The sequence below is a fragment of the Anolis carolinensis genome, chromosome 2, assembly GCF_035594765.1.
Source record: "Anolis carolinensis isolate JA03-04 chromosome 2, rAnoCar3.1.pri, whole genome shotgun sequence".
NCBI classification, from domain to species: Eukaryota; Metazoa; Chordata; class Lepidosauria; order Squamata; family Dactyloidae; genus Anolis; species Anolis carolinensis.
Genome location: NC_085842.1, coordinates 212,020,414 through 212,033,825, shown reverse-complemented (window position 1 = coordinate 212,033,825; position 13,412 = coordinate 212,020,414). Strand labels below are relative to the sequence as shown.

General features: G+C 40.3%; 2 protein-coding genes across 4 annotated transcripts in view; one reads left to right on the top strand and one right to left on the bottom strand.

Moving 5' to 3' along the window:
* Positions 1–13,412, top strand: part of LOC134296528 (uncharacterized) — a 334,978-nt gene that overhangs the window by 264,295 nt on the left and 57,271 nt on the right. The window lies entirely within an intron of this gene.
* The window catches only part of cdk16 (cyclin dependent kinase 16), a 64,922-nt gene that overhangs the window by 31,037 nt on the left and 20,473 nt on the right, over positions 1–13,412 (bottom strand). The window lies entirely within an intron of this gene.

Genomic DNA, 13,412 nt, shown 5'->3' with positions numbered 1-13,412 from the left:
ATATATGCAATTACTACTAGAATGGCTCCTGGATTATGATTTCAGATTGTGTAGTTTTTAATAATTGGTTTTAATGTTATATGTTTTTAATTTTATGTTGCTAATGTATATGTGTATTTTGTTATGTCTGTTTTATGGGGCATTGAATTATTGCCTATTGTAAGGCTGCTCTGAGTCTCCTTCGCAGTGAGAAGGGCAGAATATAAATATTGTTAATAATAATAATAATAATAATAATAATAATAATAATAATAATATACAGAAAACTAAAGTAAATTGAACATCAGAATGCGCACAGTCAAAAAAGCAGAGACAAAGGAAAGGGCCAGCAAATTACAAATTAAATACAAATTACAACCTTAAAAAAATTAATATAACTGATTTTGAAACATGTAACATATTTATTTTCACAGCCACATATTACCAGCACTGCAGACAGAAGTTTGACTAGCAATTTGACACTAATGTTCACTTTCTCACCTTTTCTCACTTACAAGCACATATACTGTATGTCTTCTCTCTCCAATTTTCTTCTCTTAAGGGTTGTTCCCCAGCATTTCTTCAAAACTCTTTATTCCTCTCTCTTTCTTACTTTAATCGTCACTTCAGACCCTTTCCTTTGTTACCACTTTGGCTTTCTCCAACTTAGTTACTAACCTCATGCTTCCTCAGATCATGAAAGTAGTTTGGATTACCACCTTCAGAATACAGCAAACACCAAGGTGGCTGGAAGACTCTGGAATTTGTAGTCCATTTTTTAATCTACTCTGACTTTCTCTAAGCCCTTAACAACTCCAATGGCAAGCAGAAACCCTTCTTATTGTGACAAGGCACTGGAATCAATCACTGCAAAAAGTAATCACAACCACAACTGCAAAATTCCTTCATTTACAGTTCAACCCTCCTCTCTGTGGGGATACATTCCCAGACTTCACGTGTCTGCACAAAACCACAGCAAACTCTATTGAAATGAAGGACTTCTGGTCCAACAGTACCAGTCGAAAGACAGTCCAAGTCGGAAGACCTAGAAAATGCTTGGAGAAGACCTATTTTGTCAGGTGTGGATAAAGGAAACCTTAGATACCAGTCCAACAAACATGGGATCATACAGTACTTATTAGCAACATGCCTCCTATGACCACAAGGTTAGGTAGATAGCTTTCTTTCTACTTCATTCTTATCATTACAATCCTGAAGCCCCATCTACACTGCCATGGTAACGCAAATTGAACTGGATTAGACTCGTACAATTCAGTTTAAAGTGGTTCAACATGCATTATATGAGTCTGCATTATATGAGGGAGAGAAGGAAAGAGAAACCAATTCAAGATCGCACCATATGTGTTATAGTGAGAAGCTGAACCTAAGTCTTCCAAGTGACTGTCCAACACTTTAACCACTACAGTCACACTGACTCTCATCATATTGTCTTTTCATTGGAATTAAAATACAGTTTTCTGCTTGGGGACATCAGACTGAGTGGTGGGGAAATCCAAAAATAAAACATTTCTCTCTGTGCCCCCAAAGTCAATATAGGCAATACAAGAGGTCCAGGGGAATCCCTCATAGCACTCACCGGTATCCCGTACTTCCTGCCATAGTACAGCCAGGTCATAGCAAAGGAACAAACACAACACAAAGTACAGAATCCAAGACCCCACAATGCAGGGGCAACCACTGTCCTTCGAGGGCTTTAACGGATGATTACACAAATGTGTGAAAGGCAAGAGTGGCTATGAAGCCCTTGTGTCAGTTGAACTGCTGACCTGAAGGTTGGGTTGCTGACCTGAAGGTTGCCGGTTTGAATCCGCAAGATGTCCCGCCTGTTAGCTCTAGCTTGCGGGAACATGGGAAAAGCCTCCCAGCAGGATGGCAATACATCCGGGCATCCCCTGGGCAACATCTCTGTAGACGGCCAATTCTCTCACACCAGAAGCGACTTGCAGTATGTTCTCTAGTCGCTTCTGATATGATAAAAAATAAAATAAAATAAACAATTGTTTTTCTTATTCCTGTATTTGACCAAAATTAAGACCGGGTCTTATACTAATTTTTGCTCCAAAGATGTGTTAGAACTGATTTTCATGTATAACAATTTACATTTATTAAAATACAATGATGTCATCTTCTTCTGGAACATCATCATAATACTATATCAACAATATTTTTATTTATGTTTAATTACATAGTGATATTTTATAATTCAATACATCCATCATGTGTTGCAAGAGATGTACTACTAGTAAATGCATATGTCTGGCTAATGATTTTAACTAGGGCTTATTTGGGCGGTAGGGTATTATGAGCACCAGAGCTTATTTTCTAGTTAGGTATTATTTTTGTGGAGACAGTGGTGGAACTATGCACAAAGATTAGATCATATCAGAAAAACCTTGGGCCTCCTTGCAAGTGTTGTTCCTTGGCCTGACCATCAATTTGCCCTCCCTAATGAGGTGAGAGACAGAAAAAAAAATTCTGGGGAGGAGACAGAGATGTTTAAAAAAGGATAAGCATCAATAGTGGAACCACAGAGATATATTTCTAGTGAAACCCAACCACTTAAGTGCAACAGCTCGAGTACAGCCCAAGATATTCTCTAAAGTCCTTTACAATACATAGAAGTTCTTTAGCAAAAGGATTCCTAGTCTGATAAACTGGGAAGGTTTCCTTGAAAAAAGAAAGCTTCCCTAAACACAGAAATCCACTACTCCAAGGCATTAGAAATTGCCAAAGACTGATGGGTCCGGCTGCATGGTTGGGGGCTGTGGGAGGTAAAGGGAGATGAATCAAGCCAAGTTTTCCTTTTGATGGCTTTTATTTCATGCTAATCTCCATATTTGGAGCTGGGAAGCAATTCTGCCCCAGGTCAATTTGGCTAGCAATGGCATTAGCATAATTCATTCCTAGCACATCATTGAGAGGGTGTGTGTGTGCGCGCGCAGTACACAGAGCCCCATCCACGGCAGGCAAAGAATAAAAAGATGATTTCATCAGAAGCTCGAGCCAGTATAGTTTTGGTCAGAGGCTATATTTTGGGGGTATTCCTTGCTTACAATTACCTCCTGAGCCTTCCTCTAATGAATGGTGGAGGATTAAATTTAGTACAAAGAGCTGGAGTGTGGAAGGAAACCGCCCAGTCTGGGTATGTGGTTGACAGATGGCATCTAAAGGAGGTCTGAAAACATAGGTGAAAAGGGGAGGGAAGAGGAGGCCTTGCCTAAAGTTCCTCCAAACGTAACAAGGGTCTCTCCTTTTTCAAATACAGTCCTATGATGCAGCTACACTGAAAAGTAAATGCAGTTTGGCACCACTTTAACGGTCATGGTTCAATGCTGTGGAATCCTGGGAATTGTCATTTGACAAAGTCTTCTCTGCCAAAGCATGCTGATGCCTCACCAAGCTACAAATCCCAGGATTCCATAGCATTGAACCATGGCAGTTAAAGTTATGTCAAGTTGCATTAATTCTGCAGCGTAGATGCATCCTAACTCTGCCTTGCAGGTTCAGAAGGCCTTGGCTCCATGATGCAGGAGTCTGCTGGTTTTCATTGAAGTGTTCCTGGCATCTGCTATTTTTTACACACTCCAAGTGTTACTGCTGATGTGGGCAAAATAAATGATTACTGTTAAACCCACCACTTTCATGCCTGTCTATCTTTTTGTTTATCGGTTACACCAGACTTGCACAACTGGGAATTTATTAAAAAAAATGGCCAGCAGTTATGCAAGTTGGGATCCTATGAGTTGTAATCCAAAGTACACGTTTTCCCAAGCTTGGCACACAGCCTGCTCCCTCTGTAGATTCTGATGAGATCAAAGCGACTCCTTTTCAGTAGCTGCAGGCATGGCTTGGCAGTTTGAGCGTTGGATTACGATTCTGGAGGCCAGGGTTCGATTTCCCTCTCAGTGATGGAAACTCACTAAAAGGCCATGAGTGACTCACCTACTCTCAGTCCCAGAAAAAAACCATGACCGTGTTGCCTTAAGTCAGAAATGACTTTAAGTCACAAACAGAGCAAAACAAAGAACAAACAAAGGCTTTATTGATAAACTCCAGTCTGATTCAGGTTGCCAACTGACTGTAAACAATTGGTCTCATCTGCTCTTTTCAACTTTAACAGAACTTTATGGGTAGAAGTTAGCAGGTAAAGCATTTTGCATATTGAAACATGATCAGCCCCTTATGTCACTACTGTTAAATCAGGCTTGTGGAGCACAGGGCCTTCCAAATTTTACAGAGGGTCAATTCCCAGTTTTACTGCAATTCCCAGTTTGTATGACCCTCACAGAGAATGGTGAGGGATGCTGAGAATTACAATTTCACAGCATCTGGAAGGCCTCGACCTTCTCCTGCCATCTCACCAGGAGTTGCGAACAAGTTGGGTGAAAAGAAGTCCTTTATTGATGGCTTCCACATTAATTGCTGTCAGACTGCACTGAGAAGGTAAGTTTGAATGGAGTCAGGTCTAGGAAATGTTGAGGAAGGAAAGTCTGGGAAAGGAGGAATTCCCTTTTTCAAGAGGTTAATTGATAACAGTGGTTGCTTTTTGGGGGTGCCAGACAAGGAAGCTCTGTGGTGATATGTCTTCTCTTGATATGTGTAAAAAACTAATATGGCTTGCTTCTCTAGAAAATCGTCGAGGAGGGAAACAGCAGTGAGACATAACTAGGATTTGAATGCTTGCCTATCCAGACGAATGGAAACTGGTAGTAGCAGCATCCATGCTGGCTAAGTCACAGAGGAAGGACTGACAGGCATCATTTTATATGTTCAACAATGGAAGAGTGCAAGATGTAGGATTATCTCTAGCCTTTGTGAAATGCTCTTCCCAATTTACTGTCTCGATATCTTTGATCATGTAGCGGCCCTAAGAATATTTTACTTTCAATACACCATCTCCATCTCTTGCCATTAATATGAGTGTCTGAGCCAGTAAATACTGTATCTGATCTTGGAAGCTAAGAATGGGTCAAGCCTGGATAGGAGATAACTAACAAATACCAAACGTTGTAGACTACGTTTTAGAGCAGTAGTGCCCAACCTTTGGCGCTCTAGTTATTTTGGACTTCAAGACCCAGAAATCCTAGCCAGATTATCAGCTGTTAGGAATTGAATGAGTTGCAAGTCCAAAAACAGCTGGAGGAACTAGGGTTGGGAACCACGGTTTCAGAGGAAGGCACTGACAAAACCATCTCTGAGGATTCTTTGCCTGAGAAAACTTTGAGAAATTCATGGAGTCATCATAAATTGACAAATCATTTGAAGACACACAGGTACACACTAAGCCAACAGGTTTCAACGTCTATATTCTTTTGGAATATAAAGTTTGAAAAAGCCTCAGCCAATGGTCAGCAATTCAAGGGGCGGAATTCCAGACCATCAAGAAGACCAAAGGTTGAGAAGTTCTGGTCTGTCTGTGTTTTGTCCTACCTCTCTCTTCTAGGACACATCTTCTCTAACTGGCCCCGGGTGTCAAATTTGGTGGCCTCTGTGGAAGCTTCCCCAGCCCCCTAAAGATGTTCGGCTACCCTCAGCTCCTCCTTCTCTGCCAGGCTGAGCACTGTTTGAGTCAGTGAAATGTGACAAGCCGGGAGCCCAGGGCCACGAGGCAGGCAGGCAGCGAGCGGAGGATGCACGCTGTGAAGGAAGATGACATTCCTCACCTCGGTCTGTCACTTTGCGTTAAGGGAGACTGGGATAGGATGAAAGAAGTGGGGGGAGAGCTCACTGACCGACTGCCAATCATTGGGTACACAGTTTTTGCTACCCCCATCCCATGTAGGAAGCTAGAAACAAACCCACTGCTTTACAACAGGGGATAAGAATCACGCAGTTCTGCAGCTGTTGTTGAACTGCAACTCTTAGCATTCCTTTGCTGGACTAGTCTGCTGGGTATTGCCATCCAACAAAACCTGCAACATCACAGTTTTCATATCCATGTAATAATTGCCACCATAGCTAGATAATATATCCCTCCTCTAGCTGCTCTGATACCATATTTAACTGATTTTGGTTTTACTGATAGCTGAAAACCTAGTTTAGGTTGCCTCTCAACTTATTATGATGCCATTAATTTTTAAATGAACTTGTCTGACCTCTTGTAAATTGCTCTGGGTCCAAAAATAAACTCCCATTATTATTACATTACAATTCCCACCAGTCCTAGCTTGCACAGACAATGGTGAAGGATGAGGGACATGCTGCCCAACATTATAAGAAGATCTCAAGTTCCCCATGCCTTATCTATGACCTACATGACTGTTTTGCTGCGTTTTTAATAGATGTCTTTTGTTAGGACACTGAACTTTTTCGTACGATTCCAAGAATCATTTCTGTTGCCCTGAGTCCCTTATTTCAATGAAAGGAAAAAAGGAAACATATAAAGTTCCCAATGCAATTTTAAAACATTTTTTCCATCTGTGGCACGGACTTGGGCCACAAATGTTTTCCTCGGAAGCAACATGTCCAGCTTTGGTCCAGTAAACTTCCTATTTATACCTAATCCTCTCTAAGCTGTACCCAGGAAATCAACAGCCTGCAGCTATCAACAAAGCCAAATATAACCCCAGCACTCATTTCCACAATGACTCCCAATAAATGAAAAGCACCGGGGTTGCTTTCCACTGAAGATGCCTCTATAGTGGATCTTCAAATCTGCCCCCAATAAGTAAAGGTGGCTTAAGCCTAAGATTTATGGAGGGTAGCAGGTAAGTAATTATCTCCTTGACAAACAATAAGTTGAAGGGATTGCCAAATCCTCTGCCCCAGATCAAGCCTGCATTCCTTCTCTTATCAGAAGAACACGTCTGGTCAGCCAAATCTAATGATAAGCAGGTCTAGTAAGTCTTGGCTTTTTTGTCTGAGAAACCATCTTAACCAAGCATTCCAGCAAAGGAAGGAAAAGATATGGCAGGGATACTAAAGTTTCCTATGTCCTGGGAGAGCTCAAGATGAAGCGGAGGTTGCCTTTCGCTTGCCTTTCTCAACCTTTGTATCCTGGAGGGACCCTGACATCATTTCCAGGTCATGGGAAAATTATTCTATCTACAGCTCCAAAATGGTTAATTTTATTTTGATTATGATGTCTCACAGAACCCCTGGCCAAGGACTTTTTGCAAAGCGTGAGGCTCCCAGGCAATCCTGTTTGATAACTCCTGGTTTTCTATTTTAGGGTATTTGTAAACACACATACATGACCAGAGGTAAATCAACGGGTGGGAAATAAATTGTGGCAGCTCCAAGCGTGGTATAATCATTCTTCCTCTCTGTCCCATTCCATTATGCACACATGAGTATATGTACAGCGCATGTGTGATCAATGTACACAGGAAGGTCCTGGGTGATGGGGATATACAGCTTTCTTCACCCCATCCATGACAAATTCTCTACCTCGGCTAACCCCCAAAATGTTTCCTATTTGCCTTCTCTGCTCCAGAGGACAGAGAGGAAACTCCACTTTGCCTCATGAACTTGCAGGATTAATGGGTAAATGAGAATAACAATGCCTGCATGCCCCTGCATTTCCACCTTTCAGTATTGGTGGTTCTATTTCTTCTATTGAAACGGACACAGAATACAAAGAGTTAGGCCAATTAACATCAAGAGAAATTCAAACCGCAGACCCTCCACCCCAAAAGAACCCAAAATTGGTCAAAAGCTACTCTCTTGATTCACCCACTGCTGCAAAGACATAAATGTAAGAGCTGTCTTGCTGACTCTAAAAACAAGGGCCCATCTGGCTCAATATCCTCACTTCAGCAGGGATCAGCTAAATGCCCGATAAGATTTGGTACTGATAGCCTTTTCCTCTTGTCTGCCTCAGTATCTGCTGCTCAGCAATATGAACTACACAATCAAGAATCCATTTTACTAATGGGTCTGAGAGTCCATCGTCCATCAATATGTATGGATTTACCTAATCTCTTTTAGAAAGCCATCTGTAGCATGACTTACGCATGTAACCAAATATGGTCAAATGATCTTTATCTCTTCAGGCCAGGGTTTATCAACCAGGGTTCTCCCTGCAATCTGAGGATCCACTACAGATTCCACAAGAAATTGTGACTGGAAGAAAAAAAAAAAACACTTTTTTTACACTGTCAATATAATGATATGTATATAAGGATTGCCTGAGGCCTGAAAACAACTTCAAGGGTTCCTCCAAGGCCAAATGTTAGCAAAAAGATGCTTCAGATGATGAGCCATAGCCAGATAAGTTGATACTGTGATTTACGGTCCCATAATATTTGGAGGACTACATATTACCATCAACTGCAAGTTTATATGCAGCTTACAACTTCCATCCAAAGAATATTCGAAATGGTGGTTCGATGAAAATAATGTGGAAACTATCCTATTTTGTAAACTCCTTTACAGAATGACAATCCTAAAGATGATCTGGTTAACAGGGAAATTCTGTCGATGTGTGGTTTGGTGGTTAGAATATTCAACCAGGATTTGGGAGATGCAGGGTCAAGTCTGTATTCAGTCATGACACTCCTTGGTTTATCTTGGGAAATTGGTTATTAATTGCCATCAAGTTGACTTTGACCTGTCATCTAAAGCTCTGCTCAGGTCTCACAGATGCAGGGGTATATTGGTTTATAATATAAAGTACAGCTGAAGCATCTTCTGCAAATCCACTGCTTTTTAAACGGTGGCTCCAGGCCCCAAATGGGGCCCCAAAAAATGTGGAAACAGTAAAAGCTTTTTGAAAGCTGCCTCATAGTTGTTTTAGACATTTACATGACTCTGTTGTGCAATATTTACAGTGAACCGAGAAGATGCTTCAGTTGTGCTTTATCTCAAAGAAAAGCATCCCATTTAGGAAGCCTTGCAGATGCTGGTTAGTTATAAGTAAATGTCTAGTTTTATATGTATTTTATGTATCTATAAAACCAGGTAGAATCAAGAAGTGCATCAAAGTGTATTAAGGAATAGAGAACGTAACATGTAAAAGAAAAGCAATTTATAATATAAATAGCATAATTGTAATACTGTTTAAGATAATTTAACACAGATATATGGAAGATTTAGTTTAAAGTTAATAACCTAAAAGTACTAGATAATTTGTATGAGTCTTTCCTTAGGTTGGTGTATTTTCTAGGTTAAAAGTCCCTCCTGCAGTGATATTCAAAATTCAGTCCAGAAATGCAAGTTTAAAATAGTGTTTTATTGTACCACCTCTAAATTGAGCATGGGGGACTCTCCAACTGGGACTCCTATCAGTCAGTGATGATACCATAGTCAGTGATGGGGGATGATAGGGGTTACCATTCAGCTATGTCCCCAGGGCAAGCATTGCTGCTTTAACTGATGGCTGAGAAAGCTATGCTCCTACAATTAACAACAATTTCTCGGGCCAAAAAGGGGTCATGAGTGAAAAGGTTTAAGAAGCCCTGATATAGTCTTATTCTTTTCCTTATTCTTTACCAAGCATTATTGTCTTTTCTAGTCAGTCATGCTTTCTCATGATATGTCCAAAACACCTTGGGGAATATCTTCTCTCAATCTCAGCATAACCCAACTCACAAGGATGTTGTGAGAATACAAGAGGGAGGAAGAGAACCATGTATGCTGCCTTTAGCTCATTTGGGGGGAGGGGGGGGAAGGATACAAATGCAAGACATGCATAAACAATGAGTGCTTCTTTAGAAATCAGTAAGGATGTCATGTATAAAGGAATGGTGTAGGGAAGCAGGATGTTTCTGAGAACATGTTCAACCTCAGTAGGGCTTCTGTGTGAGCTTTTTACTTCTTAATTTATCTTCCACCAACTGCAAGTATCAAAACAATTCCAATTCCAAGAAAAACTGAATTCTATGAAAAGTCTACAGTTGGTGGCTAATATTGAACATGCCCTTCTCGCTGTAAGGGCTGAGGACCAAATCAAGACATCTTCCTTCTGGACTTTGGACTTTCATACTTTGGAGCCACAATGGCTTGGAACTTGTTATGTTTTAAAGAAGGCTACAATTTTCTCAAAACAAAATTTTCAGCATCTTAACTACCCATTTGCTGGTCCGGATGTACAAGTTATCATCTTTCTTTAGAAGCGTGTACATAGAATGTCTCTTCACTTTCTCTTTGATACCCCTCACAATGCATTTCTTCAACTTTTGCCAAAATAGTAAGTTCTAAGCAAATAACTGTATACTAAAAGAGGCAAATATGGCTGGCTTACATTTGAGACTCTTCAGTCAAAGACAAACACTACTATGAATGCCAACTCAATCCTCCCCATAGCATGCTTATGAAAAATTTCCAGGTGAGATCCATACCTGCATTTTGAAGAAATGACGTCCTCATGGAGAAAACTTTCCTGAAATATGTGGCTGATCTTAAGAACTTTATCTCCAAGCTTTAAACCATTTAAGATTCTGTCACTTACCCAAAACAATTTTTTTTAGCTGTGCTGTGAACAGGTTTGCTCAGAGGTAGGTGTTCCAGTTTACCTTTAAATGTGTTACATTTGTTGCTCCTTGATATATTTTTGGTTAGTCCATATTCAGTATACTGCATGGTAAACAAAGAACCATGAAGGCACAGACAAGGAACAGAGGCCTATCTGCATAGTCCATATTATAAAGAGTTTGATATCTTTGCCCCAGTTATATCACCACCCTGAGTCCCTTCGGAGAGATAGGACAGTATATGAAGTGTTGTTGTTGTTGTTGTTATTAAGCACAGGTGTCTAACACAAGGCCCGTGGGCCACATCAGGCTCATCATGTCACTTTATACGGCCCTCCAAATGCTGGACTACAACTCCTGAGTCCGTCATCATTACACACCATGACTGGAGATTATAGCAATTGCGACACAGTAACATGTGGAAGATTGTAATTTGTTCTTTTAGTCAGGATAGTGGACTTTAAATTTTGATACAAGGCTTGTGGATGTGAAGTCTTCACTGTCAATTGTTCTTTAACCTTTTCTCAACCTCAAAGCTACAAGTGCTGTTGGGATACAATTACCATTATCCCCAGTCCACCAGTTGGATAATCAAAAGTGATGGGACTTGTTGTTCAATAGCATCCAGAGACCCTACTTGGGGAAAATCTAAAGAGCACCAACCATCATGTGAAACAATTATAGTTGGCCCTCTGTATCCATGGATTCTCAGTCCATGGAGTCAACAGCCCTTTGAAGGTAGCCCTAAGGCTGATGCGGCTTCAATGAAAATGAATCTGATACCCCTGTCCTAAAGCATCTTGAGATTTCTGGCTGAGTGAGAAAATAGAATTCCTTACTATACAGTTAAGATGGCATGGTTTACGTGAACATGAGTTAGAGCTTCCCACACAAAATGTTCTGAGAGATTTCCCCAAACAACACATCTCTTGGATGAAGCCATAGCAGGTAAGTGTTACCAAACTACTGTAATTGTTTAGTGTGAGTAACATTCCAAATCTGAATCAGAAGCAAAGGTAGGATCCTAGTTATACCTTGTTCCTGCTCCCTTCTCTAACTACATGGCCTCCAACTGGATGCACTTCCTGGTAACCACACAATACGAAGACCCTATATTGAATCAGTATATTCATATAAGTGGGTTTGGGTGCTCATAAATTCAAAGCAAGTCAGAACAATGAGATCTTCTGCATCTCCATCACATTTGATATTTGATTTCAAATGTGACATGGAAGAACATGCAATGTTCTTTTAGCTCCTTCCCAATCTGCAATCATATGTAAATGTGTATTAAAGCAGAAAAGGTGAATTCCACTGCAGTCATCAATACGCTGCAGAACAAAAGAATAAATATGAAACCCAAATAGTTTCCTTTATACTCGTAAAACCTGGAAAACACCACCGTTCTTCTCTCTAGTAATTGGAAGGCCTCAGTTGAGTACCTGGATTCAAGAATACTGCACTGACAATTTGGAAAGGATTCAAGTAGTATCAAAAGGCAGGGTAAAGGACAAAATGATGCGAGTTTCACCCAGCTTGCAGCCTCCTAAATGCACTGAACTGCAAATCCCATCGTCCCTGGTCATCCTGATCCTTGATCTGAAGTCTGAGAATGATAGGAAGTGTAGTCCAACAGAAGGCTGGATTATTATGGCTGAGAAGTAGGAAGTACACACACTCAGCTTAAAAGTGGCATATACACTAATTTTTTCCTGTTGCTTAAAGCAAGTAAGTATGGGGAAGGCATTCTTCAAACAGTGATGAGCTACAACTTCCATAATCTCTGAATATCCTGCCTCAACTGTTGGGAACTGGCACTTAACATCAACTAGAGGAGAACAGGTTTCCAGACCATCAGATAGAGCAGGAGTGCTTTTCCCCTGGATGTTGTTGAACTGCAACCTCTATCGTCCCCTATCACTGACTACGCTATCATCACTGACTGATAGGAGTCCCAGTTGAAGAGTCCCCCATGCTCAATTTAGAAGATGTACAATAAAACACTATTTTAAATTTGCATTACTGGACTGAATTTCGAAATACAATGCAGAAAGGACTTTTTGCACCAACCTAAGGAAAGACTCTCTCACAAATTATCTGGTACTTCTAAGTTATAAACTAAATCTTTCATATATCTATGTAAAATTATCTTTTGCAGTATCACCATTACACTATTTATGTTGTAATTTGTTTTCTTATATATGTTACGTTCTCTATGCCTTAATACACTTTGATGAATGTATCAACTGAAGAATAATTTGGAGCCTACTGAACCATAAATTGAGCCACATATCTATATATTTAGATACTTTGGGATATTTACATTGTTATTTGGGTTCAAGTTATAGGCTCTTTATTAGCATTCAACACAAATATATGGAAAATGTTGTTTATAACATTAGTCCCAGATATTTTGTATCAGAGCCACTCTTTTGGTTGGTGTCCTATTTTAAATTTTTCTGAGTGTGAGGGGTCTGAGTCAAAGCCTCCTCCCTGGATCTAGTCAAGATTAAATTGCTGATGAAAGCAGCATATTTTAAGAGCCTGGTTCATGATTATGTTTTGATGCCTCCTAGCAACTTCAGCCATATTATCAAAGCGAGTCAGTTGGTGTCTTTTTTTAAGAATGATATCTGTTTTCTTTGGCAAGCTCCCATAAAAAATACAGTGTACATGCACACAAACACACACCTTTCATTGTTTAGAACAATAATTGCTCAGCATGAAAAGACAATGAGATGGACCCGGATCCAAGCGGATCCTGATGAACAATCCCATGTTGTCTGAAATACAGGGTGGAGCAGATCGCAGACACAGACAAAACTAAAGTGCCAGTTGTGATGATCAAAAGAAGAGGAACAATTATTCCCACCCTCCACTCACAAAGCAACATTAAAACACACACAGTTAAGTTCCATAAACTCTGATACTGCTTCTTCCCTAAACTACTGACAGAGGAAGATTTTACACATCAATGGATCCAGCTGCCTAGGAAAGTCC